Genomic DNA, 22,361 nt, shown 5'->3' with positions numbered 1-22,361 from the left:
TACCCTCTGTCCCTGTTCCTGTTCGCCATCGCCATCGAACCTCTGGCCGTTTGGCTTCACTTGGAGGAAGGTTTCGAGGGCATCACGCAATCTGGCACAACTCATAAAGTCTCACTGTATGCGGACGACCTGTTCCTGTTCATCTCTACCCCAGCCGTCTCACTTCCTGTGATTTTAAACTTCCTGGAACGATTTAATGCGTACTCTGGCTATAAACACAACTACCAGAAAAGCGAGCACCTAACGATACTCTCTCTGGCAAGCAGCTCCCACGCTTGTTATTGTCATTTTAGTGGGCTGACGATGGATTTCGCTATTTGGTTTTTTTATTAAAGCGGCCGAATCAGACATGTTCCGCATAAATTGCTTACCTCATGGTGCTGAAACCGAGCCTTGTTACTAAAACAGAGGGAACTGTCCATGGTGCTGAAACAAAGTCTTGTTACCTTGTGACGGGATAATAATAATAATAATAATAATAATAATTTTGACTTATATAGCGCCTTTCACAAACCCAAGGACGCTTAACAAACAGGGGGGGGGGTTAAGAAGTGGCCAGGAGAGATTAAATTCCATAAGCCTCAGTGAAGAGGTATGTAATGATGATGTTTACGGTAAGCGTATTGTCTCATTTCCGGTGCTCCAATCTCACGGACAATATTTTTATGCTACAGCAAAATCTTACTCACCTCTGCTTTATTGCTTAAGTCTGGTGGCTGAGTGCCTGATTGTATTTAAACACTGGTTATACTCAAGCACTTATAGGTTCATTATTTTACAGCGACTCCCTCTCTGATCACACAGTTGTTAGAACGCTGTTAGCTACTCCAGTTTAGCAATTAGCTATGGCTAATCTCTGTCCCTCTCCTGCTCTCTCCTGCTCTGTGTGTCAAATGTTTAGCTATTCCTCTTCCTCCTTTAGTGACGACGGTACATGTTAAAAAAGGAGTATATTCGCTGCTCTGGAGGCGAGGCTTAGTGAGTTTGAGGCACGGCTCCTCACCATGGAATCAAACCATATGCTTCCATAGGTAGCTGGTGTGGGCATGCAGCCATTCTGCTCCCCATCTCTGGAACTCATTACCACCTGCTGGAATTTAAAATGTTATATGTGTTTAAACACTGTGTGTGAGTTGCAATATAGATTATACATTTAAGCCAAAAAGCAAAAGCATTATTTCAATATAAAAGAAGACGTGTTGGTCATGCATTAAGTTGTTTGCAATACTCCTTTTCTCTAAAATAAGGTGGTCTGGTACATTCCATTATAATCCAGCCTCTCCTAAATGTGTCGGAAGTAATTGATTGTTGGGGACGCTTCCTGAGTCTGGTTTCAGTCCCTCTTTAACAGACTACTTATCTTTTGCTTTGCAAGTCCTGAACTGAGGGTCAAATACTTTCAGTCTCATTCCAACTGAAAAGATAACAAATAAAATACATCACACCACTGTGACCTGGAGACCCCACCCTTAGTGGATAAATCTAGGGGTGTAAGAGCCAAAGTGCCAGAAAAATTTGGGGGAGAGCTGGGTTAGTTTGACTCCATATTTGTCTCTAGAATATTCTACTTAATAAAAAGGATTCACACATCAACCCTGAGACCGGAGCAGGATTTAGCTCCAACAGTATTAAAAGCTAAATGTACAATGTATACTTCGATGTATATGTCACATGGAGGCCACTTGGAGAGATACCTGCTGCTGTACAAGTTGCTGATCTTTAGCTCATTAGATGGTCAGTTAGCTCCATCTAGTGGACAGATAGTAGAACTCCATCATCTGATGGGGGACTTCTCTCACACTGACTGGCTCTGGGACCAGGTTGGACTGGTTCTGACGTCTCTCTGACTCTGAAGTTATGAAGATGTCACGGCGTCATCGGATCAAATGCACATCGACACCAGAAATTCATACGTTGTAGAATTATTCTATTAATGTTAAGAAGTAACACAGTTGTAGAAGAAAGACATCCCTTTATACGTATATCTGGTGAGGGGAAATTCACATTGTTCACTCAGTTTGGTACATTTAATACACACTGGACAGTGAGGTATTGGCAGAGGTGGAAAATAAAGAAATCCATTACTTACGTTACTGTATTGGACAGTTTTGTTGTGTATTTTTCAAGTAGTTTTTAAAATGTACTTGATTTTAAAGTGCAGGATTGTATTTTGCTACATTACAAATCCTATCGTTACTGAGTAAAAAGAAGTTTACTAATGAAAACTGAAAGGTAGAAAAAATTTTAAAAAATCCCACCGGCTATAACCACTACACCAGACCTGGGCTTTCTTTTTTGTGCCAACGTATGCAGCTTCTTCTTCTCTGGTTGCAAGGCGCAATTAAAAAGAAGAAGAAGTGTAACGTGTGGGAGCGGTCGGACCCATGGATGTGTTAAGAGAACGGTCTGACCCCTGTGGCGGCGAGCTGAGACCTGAATGGGAGACATTAACATGGACGGGAATCAGCTGTTATCCCTCAAAAACATCAGCTCATGGGAAAGAAAGAGAGGTCGATACAGAGCGCCGAGGTTTTAACCAAACATGGACGCATAACATCGCCACAACAGGACGCCATTTTCTGAAGGGAAGTTCCAATGAAAACCACGTATCTCCAGATGTGTATTGATGTTGAATGTTTGTGATAAACTGAAGTATGATGTCATAAGAGTGTCATAAAAAAGATTAAATCTGTAAAATAAGAAGGAACTAAATGTCAAAGTTCAACTCAGTTCAGTTTATTTAAGAAGAAGACAGATCAAATGATTACACATGGGTTAAAAATCCCAGAATTAGCCAAAAGCAGGGGGCCCAAACTTTTGCAGACGTCATTTTTTTGTTTGTTATTTTGAAAGTGTAAATAATGGAAATAGTAAATACTAATAATACTAAATACTAAGCAAATCAATATGGTTTATGTTTGCGTTACATGACCCATTTCTTCTGTAAAGCCGTTCCTGTTTGGATCTCTCCTCTTACTCTCGGGGCACTTCAGTTGGTAGAGTAACAGCGTGAGACCGAGCCTGCTGGACCCATTCATAATGAGTAAGACGTCTCTCTATGAGTATGTCCATCACCCCCAATCAAGTATCCATTACAGGATACTTGATTAAATTAACATATACACACATATCAATCTATATCTATCTATCTAGATAGATAGATATTGTTTGTTTTTTCTTGAAGCTGCACTTTCATATTTCTCTTTGTAGTTTTGCTTATTTAAAGCCAGAGATGGGAAGTAACAAAGTACAAATACTTTGTTACTGTACTCAAGTAGATTTTTTACCAATTATTTTTGTTACTTTTTACTGTTACTCCTTACATTTTAACACAAATATCGGTACTTTCTACTTCTTACATTTTACTAAATTGGCTCGTTACTTTAGTTTTGTACTAAATGTCGTCTATCAGGTGTGATTGTGAGTGCATGTCAGAGAATAGCGCGGACACGCGTCTCACACCGCCAGCGGGCGCGCACGGCACACAGAGAAAAAAGTGAGAGAAAAGAAAAAGAAACTAGCTGTCTGGAGGATAATCAGCTGAGATCGTGTGCGTCTTTGAGAACTGGAAGTCGTATAACTGATGTCGTCAGTTCATTTAAGCTGTTATATTGGTCTATAGTTCTGGCAAATTTCAAAGTTAGCTTGTTTGTGTTCTTCACCTAGGTTAGCTAGGTTGGACCCGTTAGCTAGGTTGCACCTTTTACCCAGGTTGCACCTGGCTGTTGATTCGACATAATGGCGATTGTTGAACGTCCTTGCTCATTAAGATAATGTAATTATTAGTGGGTTTGTTTTTATTTAATAGCATTTATGATTCCTATGCATTGTGTATGGTAGCCTTTACGATGTTATTTATTTCTTTTATTACCACACACAGCCATAGCAGAGCTACACCCCCCCCCCCATGTTCATACTGATGCTTGATCCTAATTGGATGGGAATACACACATACTTCTCACAAAATAACACTTGAATTCATATCTTGCTACTCGGTCAGAATCTTATTAACCTGGAGTCCCAATAAGCTATATGTTTTATATATGTTTTGCTATTGGCAGCCATTTAAAATGTAGGTAATGACATATAAAGAATAAAGAGCCTTTGTTTCTGGTCCAGGCAGCTTTGTCAATCTAAGGCTACTTTTACTTTTATACTTTAAGTAAATTTTCAAAGCCTCTACTTTGTTACTTTTACTTGAGTAAAGAAGTTAAATCTGTACTTCTACTTTTACCAGAGTATTTTTTAACACAATTATCTGTACATCTACTTGAGTACGGGAACTGAATACTTTGCCATCTCTGTTTAAAGATAATGTACTTGTTCAGACTATTTTGGCTTCTCTCCAGTGTGAATGCGCAGGTGATAGTTAAGGTTACCCCTCTGAGAAAACGTTTTCCCACAGTGTTCACACGAGAACGGCTTCTCTCCAGTGTGAACACGCTGGTGAGATTTAAGGCTAGTTCTCCCAGAAAACGTTTTCCCACATTGTTCACACGAGAACGGCTTCTCTCCAGTGTGAACACGCTGGTGAGACTTAAAACTACTGCTCACAATAAATGTTTTACCACATAGATCACACCTGTATGGCTTCTCTCCAGTGTGAACGAGCTGGTGTTTTTTAAAGTCATAACTATGAGTAAAGGCTTCGCCACATTGATCACAGCTGTAGGGCTTCTCTCCAGTGTGAACACGTTGGTGAGATTTAAGGTGACTATTATTAGTAAAGGTTTTTCCACATTGATCACATCGGTACGGTTTCTCTCTGGTGTGAACACGTCGGTGGACTACTAGGCTACCAGTCCAAGAAAAGGTTTTACCACATTGATCACAGCTGTAGGGCTTCTCTCCAGTATGACTGCTTTGATGTATTATTAGGGATCTCTTCATTGTGAAAGCTGCCCCACATTGATCACAGCTGTATGGCTTCTCTCCAGTGTGAACTCTCTGATGAATCTTTAAAGTTCCAGATCTTGTGAAGAATTTGTCACAGTGTTGACAGTGGTGACATTTTGTTCTCTCTCCTCTTCTCTGTTTCTATAGCAACAGACAAACCGAGAGAGAGAGAGAGAGAGAGAGAGAGAGAGAGAGAGAGAGAGAGAGAGAGAGAGAGAGAGAGAGAGAGAGAGTGTTAGTGAACAACCTTCTTAAATCCTGGACTTGCTCTCACTCTTCATACAATAATTTATGACAAAATGAAGGAAAATATGTGCCGGTTGAAGACATGTTATTATGGAAGCAAATGTAGTGCTCATAACTTTTATAAGTTCAGAAATATTCTACATTTTTTCAGGGAAGTTTCCCAATTTAAATGATTGGCAATTTAAAAACTAAATCCTTTGTACACTCTTCAGTTTAACCTTCAGTTAGAAATGTTACTTGTGGGGGGGGGGCGGTGCGTGATGGCTAGGTTTAGTGATAATAGGTCCAGTTATAAACTAGTCGAACCAAGGTGAAAACAACGACTTCACAACATTATCAGATCATTTAGAAAGAAAAAACTATTTACATATTAAACAACTTAGACTAAAAGATGACATAAGTACAGATGAAAATATTGTGACACTATGCAACATCTGACAATTTCAGGGTAGTTATTAGTGCTGCACAGTATTAGGAAAATATGAGATATTCCTTAACGTTGTTGAAAATCGAGATAACGATATAACTTATAATAAATACACATATTAAACTGTAGCCTCAGTTCTGCTGCTTTCAGTCGTTTGCTAAAAAATCTGTTGCACTCATTAAGTTCTCATCTGAGCAGATTTCTGTCATTCAAACTCTGAGATGTAGTTAAAACTAATTTGTATTAATTAGTTGGGGCTGGCTCAGAAGAGTCCTGAACCATCCCTTAGTTATGCTGCTATAGGCCTAGACTGCTGGGGGACTTCCCATGATGCACCAAGCACCTCTCTCCTCTTCCTTCTCTCCATCTGTATGCAACCTCATCCCGTTATTGCATGTTACTAACTCGACTTCTTCCCTTTCCCGTAGTCTTGTCTTTCTCCCCTTCTCCTCCTGTCACTTCCTGCAGATGGTTCTGGTTCTGGTGCTGTCTGGATCTGTGGTCGACACCCTCTGCTACAATTCTCTCTTTCTGTAACTAACATCCCAGAGTCTGGTCTAGACCTGCTCTTTATGAAAGACCTGGGAGATAACTGTTGTTGTGATTATATAAATAAAATTGAATTGAATAAACATCTGACTTACTACGAACAATATTTACCAAAACTAAATGTTATTGCCACCATCGTAGAACAAGGAACAACACTAAGAATTATTTCTCTGTAATAATGAACATGTGACAGTGTTTCCTTTAGGGGTTTTTAGCAGTGGGGGGGTCTGTCCCAACAGCAAAGAGTCCAGTCGTGAGATGATAAACAGTTAAATAGCTAGCCTCTTTATGTAACGTTAGCTTTAGATGTTCACTTCTTAGCTTGAATTTGGTATCTGCGTTTCAAAACCGTCTCCCGCGGTGATGGTTTTGAAGGAGCTGTTTGTTTCATCGTCCATCAACACAACATCATGATGAGTAACTGGACGACCCAATAACCTCTGAATAATTGGTGTACTACTGAATACTTGTTGTTAAATTGTAATGTGAGCGGGGGCCAACGTGCGTCAGCCCTATTTCTGATAGCGTGGCAGAAGAACTGTTACCATGACGATGCACCACAATACAACCAACAGAGGAAACACTGGAACACGTTGCTCAGTAACACAAACTGAGAATAAGCCTCATCTATTACAACACACACATCCATAACGGAGCAAACAGTGTAATACACCTTTAACAGTGAAGCACGGGGCTCAACAGGCTGGTCTGTTTACTGGTGATTACACGTTGCTAGGCAACAACATGAACATCAACAACCTGAATATGGAGGCTGCACAAGTCATATTAAACAATCTGAAAATCTATCAGCTACGCAATAAAAAACACAGCAACAGTAATATTATCGAGACAATCTCTCTCTCTCTCTCTGTGTGCGCGTGTGTCTCTCTCGCTCTATGTGCGTGTCTCTCTCTCTCTCTCTCTCTCTATGTGTGTGCACGTGTGTGTTTCTCTCTCTCTGTGTGTGTGCGTGTCTTTCTCTCTATGTGTGTGTCTCTCTCTCTCTGTGTGCGTGTCTCTTTCTCCCTATGTGTGTGTGCATGTGTCTCTGTCTCTCTCTCTGTGTGTGTGCGTGTGTCTCTCTCCCTCTATGTGTGCGCGTTTGTCTCTCTCTCGCTCTCTATGTGTGGGTGCGTGTGTCTCTCTCTCTCTCTATGTGTATGTGTGTGTGTGTGTCTCTCTCTTTGTGAAAGTGTCTGTGTGCATTCATTAATATTGAGATTAGATTCCTGGTCTCTTCAGTCTGGAGTAACCTCTTTCCTTCACTCACCTCCTCCTTCTTCCTCTTGCTCCCTCGCTCCTCTGAGTCTTCCGAGGCCTCCCTGACACCTTTCCTCTTGCCCTCCTCCTTCTTCTCCTCCTCCTCCTCCTCGTGTCTCTGCAGGTACTCGGTAATAAGGTCCAGGTCCAGGTTGTCTTGTGGCTCCCATGTGTTCTCCTCACTGGAAAGGTGAGTGCAGACAGAAGAACATCTCCTCACACTTTGTTTTTAGGAAATACATCTCACTCTAGCTGTTAATTTGGATTATTCCTTTTATCTGTTGCCATGGTGTAAGGTTATTTGCGGGTCTGCACCTTAGTGTCAAAATACCAAACCTTCAACTTTGAGGGCATGATACAATGCCAAAGGTTATGCTGTAGAATGTGTGTGTATATATATATATATATTCAGGACCAAGAACACCAAGCATTAATATTCTAGACTCATACTTACTCTGAGAACCCCTTCCATTTCAGCAGAAACTCTACTCTTCCCTTCACCACTCTGCGGTCCAAAACCTTCTCCACCACATGCTCCTCCTCCTCCTCCTTCAATGCTGCAGGCTCCTCCACCTCTTCCTCCTTCACTGCTGCAAGCTGCTCCTCATCCTCCTTCACTGCTGCAAGCTCCTCCTCCTCTTCCTCCTTCACTGCTGCAGGCTCCTCCTCCTCTTCCTCCTTCACTGCTGCAGGCTCCTCCTCCTCTTCCTCCTTCACTGCTGCAAGCTCCTCCTCCTCCTCTTCTTCCTCCTTCACTGCTGCAAGCTCCTCCTCCTCCTCCTCCTCTTCCTCCTTCACTGCTGCAGGCTCCTCCTCTTCCTCCTTCACTGCTTCAGGCTCCTCCTCCTCTTCCTCCTTCACTGCTTCAGGCTCCTCCTCCTCTTCCTCCCTCACGGCTGCAGGCTCCTCCTTCACTGCTGCAGGCTCCTCCTCCTCTTCCTCCTCCTTTCCTGCTCCGGTCGCCAGCTTGACGTCTGCCCCAAGGGGGGGGGGGTTCAAATCGAGTAACCGGGGTAACAAATGATTTTTCTTGATTGGGGTTCACTACTTAACTCTCATAGGAGAAACCCTGGAAAGCAGAATCACGGAGTCAGTGAGTGAGAGAACGAACCGCCGTCCTCGTCTCCAAATCTCTGTTTATTATAAATTCTCTGAAACACAAAAGCATAAAACAGTCCTCAACAACAACATTTCACTTCAATTTAAGAACCATAACACCATTTTCTTTACTCCCCATTTTTCAGTGGGCAAAATCTTCCACACTCAAATTCCCAGAAATAGTCTCGTCCTTACCAAAATAAATATCACCCTTACTGTACCGTTTCAATAATAATTCAGTGTGCCGAGGTGCTGCAATAGCAGCAAGCGGCGCAATGACTATTATTGCCCATACTTATTATTACTCTTCCGCCAGGTTTTCGTCCCGCTACTAGTCCCGGAGCGTTGCCAACACGTGCACCCAAAATACATTGAAATGTGTGTAATGATCGGGAATGGTGTGCTATGACTTTTCTAAGAGATTTGCCACGCGGTTTTCATGGAATCAACAAAAAACTGTGAAAAATTCCTCATTGACTTGAATGAGAAAAGTTCGGGAAATCGCTCAACATCGCTCAAAACCCCCTCTCTTTGGGACCGTGCTGTATTGCCATACTTTAACGTAGAAACATCACTAAAAGAAGAATTTAGATTTTCTCCAAAATCACAGTTCACGTATTGTCCCGATTTCAGACCATCTCAGATTTTCCATTGTGTGTGCATGTGGCGGAATGTTCAGAGCTAGAGTCGAGGACAGAGTGGGGAGATAAAAAAAATCATCTTGGTCTCATCTCTCTCTATAACTTGCTCCCACGCCAACAATTCTAATTTGTCATGGCCAATTTATACATTAAACGTGTACATTTATTGTCTAATTTCAGCCAATATAATATAATTCATGATATGAATTATATTTTTCGCTCAGCGACCTTCTAAATGACAAGAGTTCCCAATCTTCCTCCATTCACTGCCATGTTAAACATCGTCCACATTTCTGAGCAGAACGCAGATCAAAGCACTTTTTTACATCGCTGATACGCCCACATTTTTTAGTTTATCCACATAAATTTTATATCAATACGTTCACAAAGGCCTTCTGGTGCCCACAAGAACCATTTTTTATTTATTTTATTTTATTTATTTATTTATTTTTATTTTATTTATTTTATTGATATCTAGTATCCCTCTGATGATATGATCATTTGTTTGAGAGCTTGTTCAGTATCTGAATAGCTGGTGACAGCAGGTGCCAGGTGCAGTCGTTAACCGATTACAGATCAAAGAGATAACATCACAGAGATGAAAGGCTTCCTATTGGTCCTTAGTTACCAGGCAACCATACTCAGATAGATGTTGACAGACAGACATACAGTCTCCCTCTCTCACAGACACACACACACACGTTCTAATGTCTTAAAAAGGTTTCATTGCTATTTGCATGTGCACCAAGTAGGAGGCACACTGATAAAATTTCTGTGGAATTTTATAGTATATGTATCTATTCTTTCTACCTCCAAAACTCCTCCATTATACTAATCATGGAAATCATAAACCCTCTGTAGCTGTAAATAAATTTTCAAACGACTTCAGAGTCCAAACATGAACCATCATACACCTGGGAATAATAGTTCAACTTAAATTAACAATGCTGTCAGGATACGTTAAAAACCACGAAATAACACATTACCAGGGGATGGAAGCACCAGCACCCAGAATCACACACACAACCCTATGTTAACTAGCATGTTAGTTAGCAGTAATTAGCCTGTGTCTATGTTAATGCTAACTAACATGTTAGCCTGTGCCTATGTTAATGTTAACTAGCATGTTAGTTAGCAGTAATTAGCCTGTGCCTATATTAATATTAACTAGCATGTTAGTTAACAGTAATTAGCCTGTGCCTATGTTAATGTTAAGTAGCATGTTAGTTAGCAGTAATTAGCCTGTACCTATGCTATCTCCTAACATATACCTACCTCTCCGTCTCTGCTGATTGGGAATGATTGAGATTTCTCTTGCACAGCTACCAGAAGACTTACAACTTTCAGACAGGTTGCTCACGTCACATCTACGTCTTCAAGCTCAGTTGGAGGCTGCGCAGTAACGCTCAGCATCACCGGGAAAGAGCTACTAATAGACTTCACTGGTCTCCGTCCAGAGCAACGGGACCTGTTGGTCCACTTCTTTAACTGTCTATGATCCCACCCAGATACACACCTGTTAGCTAGCCGCGAGCTCTATTGTTTACAAAACCCGTTTCCGGTTACAAACGCGGCTCTTTAGCTCGCCTTCACACATCATAAACTCCATAACTACCCCCCCACAGCTTCAGTCCACCATACACACGTCAGAAGGAAACCGTCTGTTGTCATTTTTACCGAGTACCAACCTGGAAAGCAGAATTACGGCACCAGTGAGTGAGAAAACAAACCGCCATCCTCGTCTCCAAAGAGGAGGAAAGTGTCCGTCACCTGGGCACCGTGGTGTACCGACACCCGCACATTGGTTCCGCTTTCTTTGTTCCCCGCTACGTTAATATTGCTTACCAATAAAATTTGAAATTCGTACTAAACGCTACGCTGGTTATTATGTTATCCCTTAAGGGTGTATCACACATTCAAGCTGAAATAAATGTGGCGATATGCTGCTCTATACATGCTAAAAGTAGTGATTATTTACATGGAGTCTGGTGGAGATATGCTGCTCTATACACGCTAAAAGTAGTGATTATTTACATGGAGTCTGGTGGAGATATGCTGCTCTATACACGCTAAAAGTAGTGATTATTTACATGGAGTCTGGTGGAGATATGCTGCTCTATACACGCTAAAAGTAGTGATTATTTACATGGAGTCTGGTGGAGATATGCTGCTCTATACACGCTGAAAGTAGTGATTATTTACATGGAGTCTGGTGGAGATATGCTGCTCTAAACACTCTAAAAGTAGTGATTATTTACATGGAGTCTGGTGGAGATATGCTGCTCTATACACGCTAAAAGTAGTGATTATTTACATGGAGTCTGGTGGAGATATGCTGCTCTATACACGCTAAAAGTAGTGATTATTTACATGGAGTCTGGTGGAGATATGCTGCTCTATACACGCTAAAAGTAGTGATTATTTACATGGAGTCTGGTGGAGATATGCTGCTCTATACACGCTGAAAGTAGTGATTATTTACATGGAGTCTGGTGGAGATATGCTGCTCTAAACACTCTAAAAGTAGTGATTATTTACATGGAGACTGGTGGAGATATGCTGCTCTATACACGCTAAAAGTAGTGATTATTTACATGGAGTCTGGTAGAGATATGCTGCTCTATACACGCTAAAAGTAGTGATTATTTACATGGAGTCTGGTGGAGATATGCTGCTCTATACACGCTGAAAGTAGTGATTATTTACATGGAGTCTGGTGGAGATATGCTGCTCTAAACACTCTAAAAGTAGTGATTATTTACATGGAGTCTGGTGGAGATATGCTGCTCTAAACACTCTAAAAGTAGTGATTATTTACATGGAGTCTGGTGGGTTTGGTGATGGTGATTTCGGGGCTGATTCATGTTAAACTAAAAGGATCTTACTCTTTAACTAAAGGTCTATCTCTGTAGGGATTCATCCCATAATGTTGTCAGACTCTTAGAATAATAATCTGAGTCTGTCAGAGACAACAACTGAACCTTTAGTGGACGCAAACTTTACCTTTTAATTAGGAGTTGAATATAAGACACAACCTTGGGTTCAACATGGGGGGAGGACACTTCATTTTCTGCAACAATTTGTGTCTTTTCTGCATTGATTTATGGTGCAAATGTCTTATGTATGTAAAGGAAATATAATAGTTATTTTGAGTAGGCTGCACTGAGGTACATAGTTTTTTATTATGGGGGGGTGTATCAATCCCAGTAAAGAGAGACAACTGATGAATGAAATCATGATATGATCAAATTAACAAATGATGAAACGCATACATTTTTTAAAAAGCATTTAGAAACATTAGACTATATGATGATTGTTTATAGAAACATTTGTTTTCCACATTTTAAATATATTGCAATATGATTTAAAATACAAAGGACATTAATAGTGACCAATAACAGTTGATCATTTTTTAGATGTGACATATCATGAAGTGTTTTAGTCAAACAGTTCAAATGTTGATAACCAGAGATGAAACCAGATGAATGTTTTTGTGTTTGAGTCTCAGATCTGCTTCACAGTGCAGAGTGTGTGTGATGGTGAACAGACTGAACTTTGATTTCAGCAGCTGGTCTTCAGTCAGTGTTTCTGTCCACAGGAGAGACTCTCAGTCCTGCAGAGGACACAGAGACACTGAGGAACCAGCAGACCAGAACCCAAACCCAGGATAGAGAGGCTGAGTGAATGTGGTGTTGAAGGTGTGGAGGTGGATCAGTGAGTCAGAGGAGACTGTGTAGAAGGACAGAGAGCCAGCAGGAACGTCCACATACACTGCTACTCTGTTAGAGACAGAGCAGGAAGTGAGGACTGTTCTTCTGTCATTGTGCCAGACAGAGTAACCATCTTCATCAGAGCAGAACAGACTCCAGGAATGATCATTATATCCAAACCACACAGTCTTCACTGTCTCCTTTCCTTCTGATTCCTCTGTAACTCACTGATATCTCAACCTCTCCTCTCCTCTCGACCTCCCAGTAACAGCGACCAGTCAGACCATCTCTACACAGCAGCTGAGGCCAGAAGTCAAATCTGTCTGGATGATCAGGATATGACTTATCCTCCTTCACATTTGTCACCTTCCTGTCGTCAGACAGTTTGAGGTCTCTGTGTACTGAGTTTCATCAGATGATGGAGTTCTACTATCTGTCCACTAGATGGAGCTAACTGACCATCTAATGAGCTGAAGATCAGCAACTTGTACAGCAGCAGGTATCTCTCCAAGGGGCCTCCGTGTCACATATTACTTTGATACTTTAAGTACATTTAGCTGTTAATATTTACTACCTTAATATATATTTTTAACACAACTTGTTTTTGTCTGACATTTACCTTTACATAAACCGCTCCCTCCCTCTTGGGTGAGGAGAATATCTCCAAATTAAAACAATAAAAGCATCTTTCTCCTGACTGCAGCAGAAATAAATTTAATATCTACTCACATTTGTCGACGGGTCTCTGGAGCACAGGCGGCGTCCCACCTGTGTGACCTCATGTTGCAGTGGATTGTGGGATACGCTTCCTGCTGGAAGCTTTATATTCTAGCTGGAAAGAAATAACGGGGATGCATGGGATTACCCATAGACTGTATAGATATTGATTATATTATTAATATTAACGGTCTATGGGACTACCCCCTTTCTGGTCTACATGTCCCTGACTCATCTGAATTACTTTATGCCCGGTGGGGACAATATGTACCCCCCCCTTAAAGTGATTAATGATGCTTTACCAATAGACCATATATTATATTATAATCCTCCAATAGAAGTGTTTTAACTCTGCTGGCCGGCTCCATTGCACGCATAACGTAAGAGGAGCTGATGTTCAACACTACGCTTCACCAGAATCACCAAACTGGCGACAGCGGCCAGAGAGCAGCGGGGGGGTGCGTATTAGAGGGTTGTTGCTCCTATCCCATCCCGGGCTTCGGTGCTGCCGGGTAGACCTGACCGGACTCCAGACCAACCAAAGATAGAGTTCTATTACTGCGTTTGCAGCTGAGTTAACCACACAGGCCTATTACAGCCAGAACTTAACTATCTGCTCTACACGCGGACAAACACGACAGTCTGTGTTTTTTACGAGGTGTGCCTTTCACACAGAAATGGATCCTAAAGTGTCTGTATTTCTTTTACATTAAACTACCGATATACAGGAAACGACTTCATGACTGTCAGTGAGCGGATCTGCGGTTTGGGTTTTGAGAGTTTGTGTTTTTATTTCTTGGTCCCTCCAGCATCAACAACACAGAACGGATCAAGTGTTAGGAACATTATTAAAATACTCATGGGAAGTAGTATTCATCCTCAGCCCTTTAAGACAGAGACGTAGTATTCATCCTCAGCCCTTTAAGACAGAGAACAACCCTGGCAGCAAGAACTCAGGGTCCACCTGCCCTGCAGCCCAGAGCCAGATCAGACTCGGACTCACTCTTCTTATTTTAACAGCCCAACCTTAAAGAGTTCTTCAGGTTCTGCAGAACGACAAACTACGTTTCTGGAAAAAAAGACACAAAAGAAAAACCACTAAAATATTATACTCAAGTAAAAGTACCAATACTTTGATGAAATATTATTTAAGTACAAGTAAAAATACCTATATGAAACATTACTCAAGTAATAAGCAGTTATTTTAAAATGTACTTTAAGTAAAAGTTACTAACCTACATTAAAAAAACTCTCCCATGTAGTGAAAATAGGACAAGGGGTCATAAATTTCAACTGTTTTGTTTTTAATTAAAGAAAAATCTATAGAAATGCATACACGTGTTATAATGTGGGATACATTAATATAATTAACAACAGATGTCACACATGACCTTTAAGACTCTTAGAAAGGTTTAATGTGCAATTTTAGTTCAGACCGTCCCATAAAACGTCTTCAGACAGTCGCTTGAAAGTGAAAGTACCAAACATGGTTAGTTCTGAGGGCCGTCCTTCTTTTCTTCACAAATATAAACAGTTATAATGCAAATCACCCAGACTAGCAGCTAGCTTCTACACCTAATGTCCACAGCCCAGACCAGCAGCTAGCTTCTAAAGCTAATGTCCACAGCCCAGACCAGCAGCTAGCTTCTACACACCTAAATAGCCCGTATGAGCAGATGTATGTGAATTAATTTAGTCTTGTACATACGTTGTCCTAGGGAAAGGGTGGGCAATTAATTTTCACAAGGGGCCACATGAGGAACAGGGGTTGTTGTGGGGGAAGTATCAAGGTAGTAAGTACTAAAAGCTAAATGTACAATGTATAGGTCAATGTACATGTCCCATGGAGGCCACTTGGAGAGATACCTGCTGCTGTACAAGCTGCTGATCTTCAGCTCATTAGATTGTCAGTTAGCTCCATCTAGTGGACAGATAGTAGAACTCCATCATCTGATGGGGGACTTCTCTCACACTGACTGGCTCTGGGACCAGGTTGGACTGGTTCTGACGTCTCTCTGACTCCGAAGTTATGAAGATGTCACGGCGTCATCGGATCAAATGCACATTGACACCAGAAATTCATACGTTGTAGAATTATTCTATTAATGTTAAGAAGTAACACAGATGTAGAGGAATGACATCCCTTTATACGTATATCTGGTGAGGGGAAACTCACATTGTTCACTCAGTTTGGTTCATTTAATACACACTGGACAGTGAGGTATTGGCAGAGGTGGAAAATAACGAAATACATTACTTAAGTTACTGTATTGAGCAGTTTTGTTGTGTATTTTGTATTTTTCCAAGTTAAAATGTACTTGACTTTAAGGTAAAGGATTGTATTTTGCTACATTACAAATCCTATTGTTACTGAGTAAAAAGAAGTTTGACTAATGAAAACTGAAAGGTAGAAAAAATAAATAAATCACACCGTCTATAACCACTACACCAGATCTGGGCATTTTTTTTGTGCCAATGTATGCAGCTTCTTCTTCTGTGGTTGCAAGGCGCAATTAAAAAGAAGTAGAAGAAGTGTAACGTGTTGGAGCGGTCGGACCCATGGATGTGTTAAGACAGTGGTTCTCAACCGGTGGGGCGCGCCCCCCCGGGGGGGCGCGGACTCTCTCCCGGGGGGGCGCGAGTAGACTACAGGATGGGAGGGGAAAAAAAACTGAAAAAAAAAAAAATAATATATATTTTTTTTTTTCAAAAGCTAAAAATCTAGCGACTTTTAATGGTGTTTTTGGAGACTTTTGTAGTGTTTGTAGACTCGAAAGCACGAATCACTCTGCAGTTAGGCCTACTGTGCTCAACCACGGGAGATGCCGTGAGCCCCTCTCCCGTCCAAAAGCACTCCCAGTCAGCAGTAGCCTCGCGCAGCAGGCACAGCCTGCAGTCAGAGCAGAGAGAAGACACACACCCCTCCGCGCATGCGCACTTCGATCCTGTATTCTTTAACATGTACGTCAAAAGGCACAACTCTGCCGTGCCTTTGTACGTAAATGTGTTATGCCAGTAATCGTCTCCGTTAGATATCAAACATGAACCAATTAAAATCGAGATATTACTGTCCCTTTGCGTAGCTGACGTCATTACACCAGCTACGTTGTAAGCGCAATCCCCGCGAAATTCAAAGTCAAAATAACAGCAGCGGTGTCCGCCGATATCACAGCGGTGAGGAATTTCTCTAAACTCGATTTTAATTCAAAAAAAGAACTAATAGCAAGATGGAGGTCTACGCCAGCCTTAAATGGACTACTGCAGCAAAAGGGACAAATACTCGTCGCATCGTTTCAAACTGACTGGTACGGAAGAAGAGATGTGGCTATGTGGCCGTGCTAACAGTGAGCGGCGGGACCTCTACGGGTCCTGGATCTGAACAACCTGCCCGCAGCTTTAACCAAGCAGGAAAAACCGTCAGCTCATATAATACCGGCAACTACAGCTTCGCACATTGTCCACCCTGAAACGGATCAAAACATCCAGTCGGAACCAGACCGGGCCGGCACGTCTTCCAGCCCTCGCCGAGTCAGAGACGATGCAAACTGAAGCGCCGTAAAGACGAGTTTTACAACGATGTGATTGACGCCTTCACGAGAAAGCGTCGGATGGATTTTATGTACAAATCTACCAATTGGTGAGTCAAACTATTTTAAAACAATTTGCAACGTACTTTAAAGAGGATTATCGATCTTTTGCGTGGGTTCGAGATCCGTTTGTGTGCACAGCAAACGAGCTATCAATGGATATGCAGGAACAGCTTATTGAGCTGAAGAGTAACAGTCGACTGAAGGAACTCTTTAGTTCCTGCCCTCTTTCGTCCTTCTGGGCATCATTGATGCAGGAATACGCTGAACTCTGTGACGTCGCCTTGAAGATTCTCCTTCCCTTCGCGTCAACATATTTGTGTGAGGCAGGATTCTCAAAAATGACTGCACTCAAAACTAAATACTGGGCACCCAGACAGCTCAGTGGGTAGAGCGGGTGCCCATGTACAGAGTCTTGCTCCTCGACGCAGCGGACCCGGGTTTGAATCCGGCCTGTGGCCCATTTGCTGCATGTCACTTCCCCCCTCTCTCTCCTTTCACACATCACTGTCCTTTCACCCCCCTCTCTCTACTTTCACACATCACTGTCACTCTATCTAATAAAGGGAGAAAAAACGGAAAAAAACTAAATACCGTAATCGTGCACAAATCGAGGATGATTTGAGGCTATGTTTATCAAACATTGAGCCAAGAATTGAGGATCTTTGCAAGGCAAAGCAGGCTCAGGTCTCACATTAATATCACCAACCTGCAAGCTGATGATGCCTACTATTAGATCTAGTGATAATAATAATAAAGCATAAATTAATATCAGAGGTTTGGTGCCAATTCCCAATTATAGCAATAGCCTAGTAATAATAATAGGCCTACTGATGATGATGATGATGATAATAACAATAAAGCATGTAACCTCATATAAATATATAGCAATAGCCTAGTAATGATGATAGGCCTAATACTACTCATAATAATACTAATAATAATACTACTAATAATAATAATAATATCTGCAAACTCACATTAGAAGTCTGGTACTACTGCCAATTATAAAAATAGCCTAGTAATGATAATAGGCATACCTACCGCTACTGATGATAATAATAATAATGTGGGCCTAAAAATAATAGCCTATCTATCTATCTATCTATCTATCTATCTATCGTTCGTGGTGTGTGGGGCGTTGGGCACTAGGGCCCCAACTACAATGAACCAGCTTTGGGGGGGCCCAGCTTGCAAAAGGTTGAGAACCCCTGTGTTAAGAGAACGGTCTGACCCCTGTGGCGGCGAGCTGAGACCTGAATGGGAGACATTAACATGGACGGGAATCAGCTGGTATCCCTCAAAAACATCAGCTCATGGGAAAGAAAGAGAGGTCGATACAGAGCGCCGAGGTTTTAACCAGAGATGGGAAGTAACGAAGTACAAATACTTCGTTACTGTACTCAAGTAGGTTTTTCAGATATCTTTACTTTACTTTACTATTTATTTTTGTGGCGACTTTTTACTTCTACTCCTTACATTTTAACACGAATATCGGTACTTTCTACTCCTTACATTTTACAAAATTGGCTCGTTACTTTCGTTTTGTACAAGATGTTATGACGGAAAATAGCGCGGATACGCGCCTCACACCGTGAGCGGGTGCGCGCGTCACACGGAGATAAAAGTGAGAGAAAAGAAAAAGCACTGTCCGGAGGATAATCAGCTGAGATTGTGTGTGTGTGTGCGTCTTTGAGAACTGTAAGTCGTATAACTCATGTTTTCAGTTCACTTATGCCTGTTGTATTAGTCTACAGTTCTTCACATTTAAAGCAAGTTAGCTAGTGGTTTGGTGTGTTCTTCACCTGTTAGCTAGTGGTTTGGTGTGTTATTCACCTGTTAGCTAGTGGTTTTGGTGTGGTCTTCACCTGTTCACCAACTTCAGATACTGTAGTTCAGTTGACAAGTGGATGGGAACTTAGCTAGAGAGATGTTGTCTCCGTCTGTTTTAACAGACACACCTGGGGGGACGTTGGAAACCAGAATCAGCTTTAATCCAGTCCTAATCTAGTCCTCAACTTTCACATCATTTCACTGGAGTTATCATTGTTATTGTTTACGTCATCAATACCATATTCAATCTAAATAGATGGGAATATATCTAATGTACATTGCATTTGACGCTACTCAACAGATTCAGCAGTCTGCATTTACAGATTGCAGTTTCTGTCATAATAATCATACATGTGATGTTTTAGGCCTATTGGCAGACATCCATTTAAAATGTAGCCATTGCCATATAAAGACCTTGTTCTCCATGTCCACTGAAGTTCCTCAGCGTGCTCTAGTAACATGTGTGTGGTCCAGGTAGCTTTGCATAAAAAATGGTTGTCATTCGCAAGGCTACTTTTACTTTTATACTTCAAGTAAATTTTCAAGCCTGTACTTTGTTACTTTTACTTGAGTAAAGAAGTTTAATCAGTACTTCCACTTTTACAAGAGTAGTTTTTAACACAAGTATCTGTACTTCTACTTAAGTACGGAAAGTGAGTACTTTTGCCATCTCTGGTTTTAACCAGACATGGACGCACAACATCGCCACAACACTACGCCATTTTCTGAAGGGGAGTTTCAAGTTACTTTTCAGGTTTTTTCCCTTCTTGTCCAATGAAAACCACGTATCTCCAGATGTGTGTTGATGTTGAATGTTTGTGATAAACTGAAGTATGATGTCATAACAGTGTCATAAAAAAGAATAAATCTGTAAAATAAGAAGAAACTAAATGTCAAATTTCAACTTAGTTCCGTTTATTTAAGAAGAAGACAGATCAAAGGAATTAAACAAATGATTATAAATGGGTTAAAAATCCCAGAATTAGCCAAAAGCTCGCAAACCTCCCCCTGAACACAATCAGCTGTTCTCATGGCACAGGGAACATTTCACGAGTAGAAGGAAAAATGGATTCAATACAATTTCAGCAAATTTTGGACGCTAACTTGAAGCCATCTGTGAAAAAGCTGAAGTTAAAGAGAGGATGTCTTCTACAAATGGATAATGATCCTAAACACACCTCAAACTCCACGCAGGATCACAGCAAGACTTTATGCCCCGTGTATTTTAAAGAAGAACATTTATTTATTTATTTATTTACAATACATAATTCATTCACAAAGAAAAGTGGTGACCTTAAAGGTCGGATTTTCTTATTTTTTTAAAATAAGGCATTAAGATCAATTTCCTAAAGATGTTTTTTAATCCTCTTTTTAAGCATGGGGGTTGTACACTTATGCAGCCGCTGTATGTACAGGGTGAATTCATGGCCGGACTGAAGGCCGCGTAACAGTTTGGAAATATGTACCTGTGTCTGTAAGGGACACTTAAACCTTGAATGTTAGTTAATGACCAGATTCTTTGAGTGTTGAAGTTTGGGCTCTTGAATAAAAGGTTTTGAAATGCAACTGGTAAAAATGGGTCATTTTAATGATTAAGAGAGTTAATAGAAAGGTATTAGACATTAAAATAAACGATTGCTGGAATGGCAATGGTAACTCATGTTTTTACAATTCAAATCTGTTTTATAGTTACATTGAATGGTGAAGTTACAATTGTTACTTAATTTAATCTCTACAATAGAGACCTTGAACGTTATGTTTGTATTGTTCTTCTCAAAGATGGTTGCTAGTAACCTTATTCAAAAGAAAAACGTCCAATTTCCATTGTGACTGTGAGTTGGTAAAACACTGAAAAACTGATGTTACTTGTTCACTGTTGATTTGTTTAACAGTAAAACAGTAATGTCGGATACATTTTTACCTACTGTCACTGCAGTGAAATTAGACATTTTATTTTGAAAGGTTACTAGTGGTTACAGGCAACCATCTTCAGAGAACAATACAATCTGTTTTAGTGCCAAAATTGTGTAATTGACACTAGAATATACTACTATATATTATGAAAAAACGTGTAGTATTTAAGTGACCAAATAGTATCGGAGTAAAAATTATTGAATAGTGTTGAAACAACGTGATGAAAAGAATTAAAATGTTCCAAGAGCACAAATTACTTTATCAAAACATGTTTCAATCACTCTGTCTCAACACAACATACACAGGTTTATTGAACATGAATACCTTGTGTTAATTTAACTCAATTGTTTAATCTGCTGCCAAAGCAAAACATCTGTGTGCAACCAATGTCCACGATTGAATTCATCCAACATGTTATTTTTTTCAGTGTACCCCCAGACCCCCCTAGGGAGAGCCCCCCCATCCCCCCACACAATACAAATCCTAATCTAAACCCTGAAGGATGACGATGCTGAAAGAGCCAAAGAAATTGCTTTGTACGCGACAAAATATGGATTCCCCCCCCCCCCATATCTCACTTCAAGGTTTTTGGAAAAGTTGGCCGCTCTGATATTATGTGTAGTGGATCCATACTAATAACAACATAGATGTTTTGGAACTATTAATATTTATATATTATATTTATTGCCCCTCAACAGGCCACAACAGGGCAGAATTTAACAATGCTTGTTAAGCACTATAGCAAAAATAAATAAGACATATACACTTTGTAGTGAAAACAACTGATAGTTATAGTTGTGGTCTGGTGTGTGCGTTGAGCCGGTGTGTGTGTGTGTCTGTGCCTGTCTGTGTGTGAGTGTGTGTGTGTTTGTGTTTGTGTGTGTGTGTGTGTGTGTGTGAGTGTGTGTGTGTGTGTATGTCTGTGCGTGTCTCTGTGTGTGGGCGCTCATCTGTTTGAGAGTGTGAGTGTGTGTGTGAGTGTGTGTGTATGTGAGTGTGTGTGCGTGTGTCTGTGTGTCTGTGCGTGTCTGTGTATGTGTATGTGTGTTGGGCAGGTTACTTTAAAAAGTAATTAGTTACAGTTACTTCTTCCAAGAAGTAACTAAATTAGATACTCAGTTAAGATTATGAAAGTAACTAATGTGATACTTTCATGTACATTTTTAAATGCTCCGAAGTGTCTTGTGTAGGTGAGTGTGTGTGTGTGTGTGTGTGTGTGTGTGTGTGTGTGTGTGTGATAGAGCGATGGAGAAGTGAGAGAGTAGCCACTTTAGAGTCAGAGTGAGACCCCCCCCCCCCCGTATTAAGGCCGTTGATCCCTGGGTAGAGAGCTGATGCTGGAGATGAGGAGATAAAGACGTCATGGTTGGTAAAAACAGGAAAAGACATGATGACGGTTGCCATGGTGACCGGACTGATAACATTTCACTGGAACTCAATCTAGCTCAATCTACGCGTGCAACCTACGCCTGCTGTCAAGCTA

The 22,361-nt window shown here is 40.9% G+C and overlaps 1 long non-coding RNA gene across 1 annotated transcript in view; it reads left to right on the top strand.

Moving 5' to 3' along the window:
- The first annotated feature begins 20,922 nt into the window (after positions 1–20,922).
- LOC116682814 (uncharacterized) overlaps positions 20,923–22,361 on the top strand; it is a 24,786-nt gene continuing 23,347 nt past the window's right edge. Inside the window, exon 1 of the long non-coding RNA XR_004330486.1 lies at positions 20,923–20,933. This is a non-coding gene — a long non-coding RNA (uncharacterized LOC116682814). The remainder of the gene's footprint in view (positions 20,934–22,361) is intronic.

Source organism: Etheostoma spectabile, unplaced genomic scaffold, assembly GCF_008692095.1.
Source record: "Etheostoma spectabile isolate EspeVRDwgs_2016 unplaced genomic scaffold, UIUC_Espe_1.0 scaffold00018856, whole genome shotgun sequence".
Classification (NCBI taxonomy): domain Eukaryota; kingdom Metazoa; phylum Chordata; class Actinopteri; order Perciformes; family Percidae; genus Etheostoma; species Etheostoma spectabile.
The sequence above is the reverse complement of the archived record's forward strand: the minus strand, read 5'-3'. Positions and strand labels throughout refer to the sequence as shown.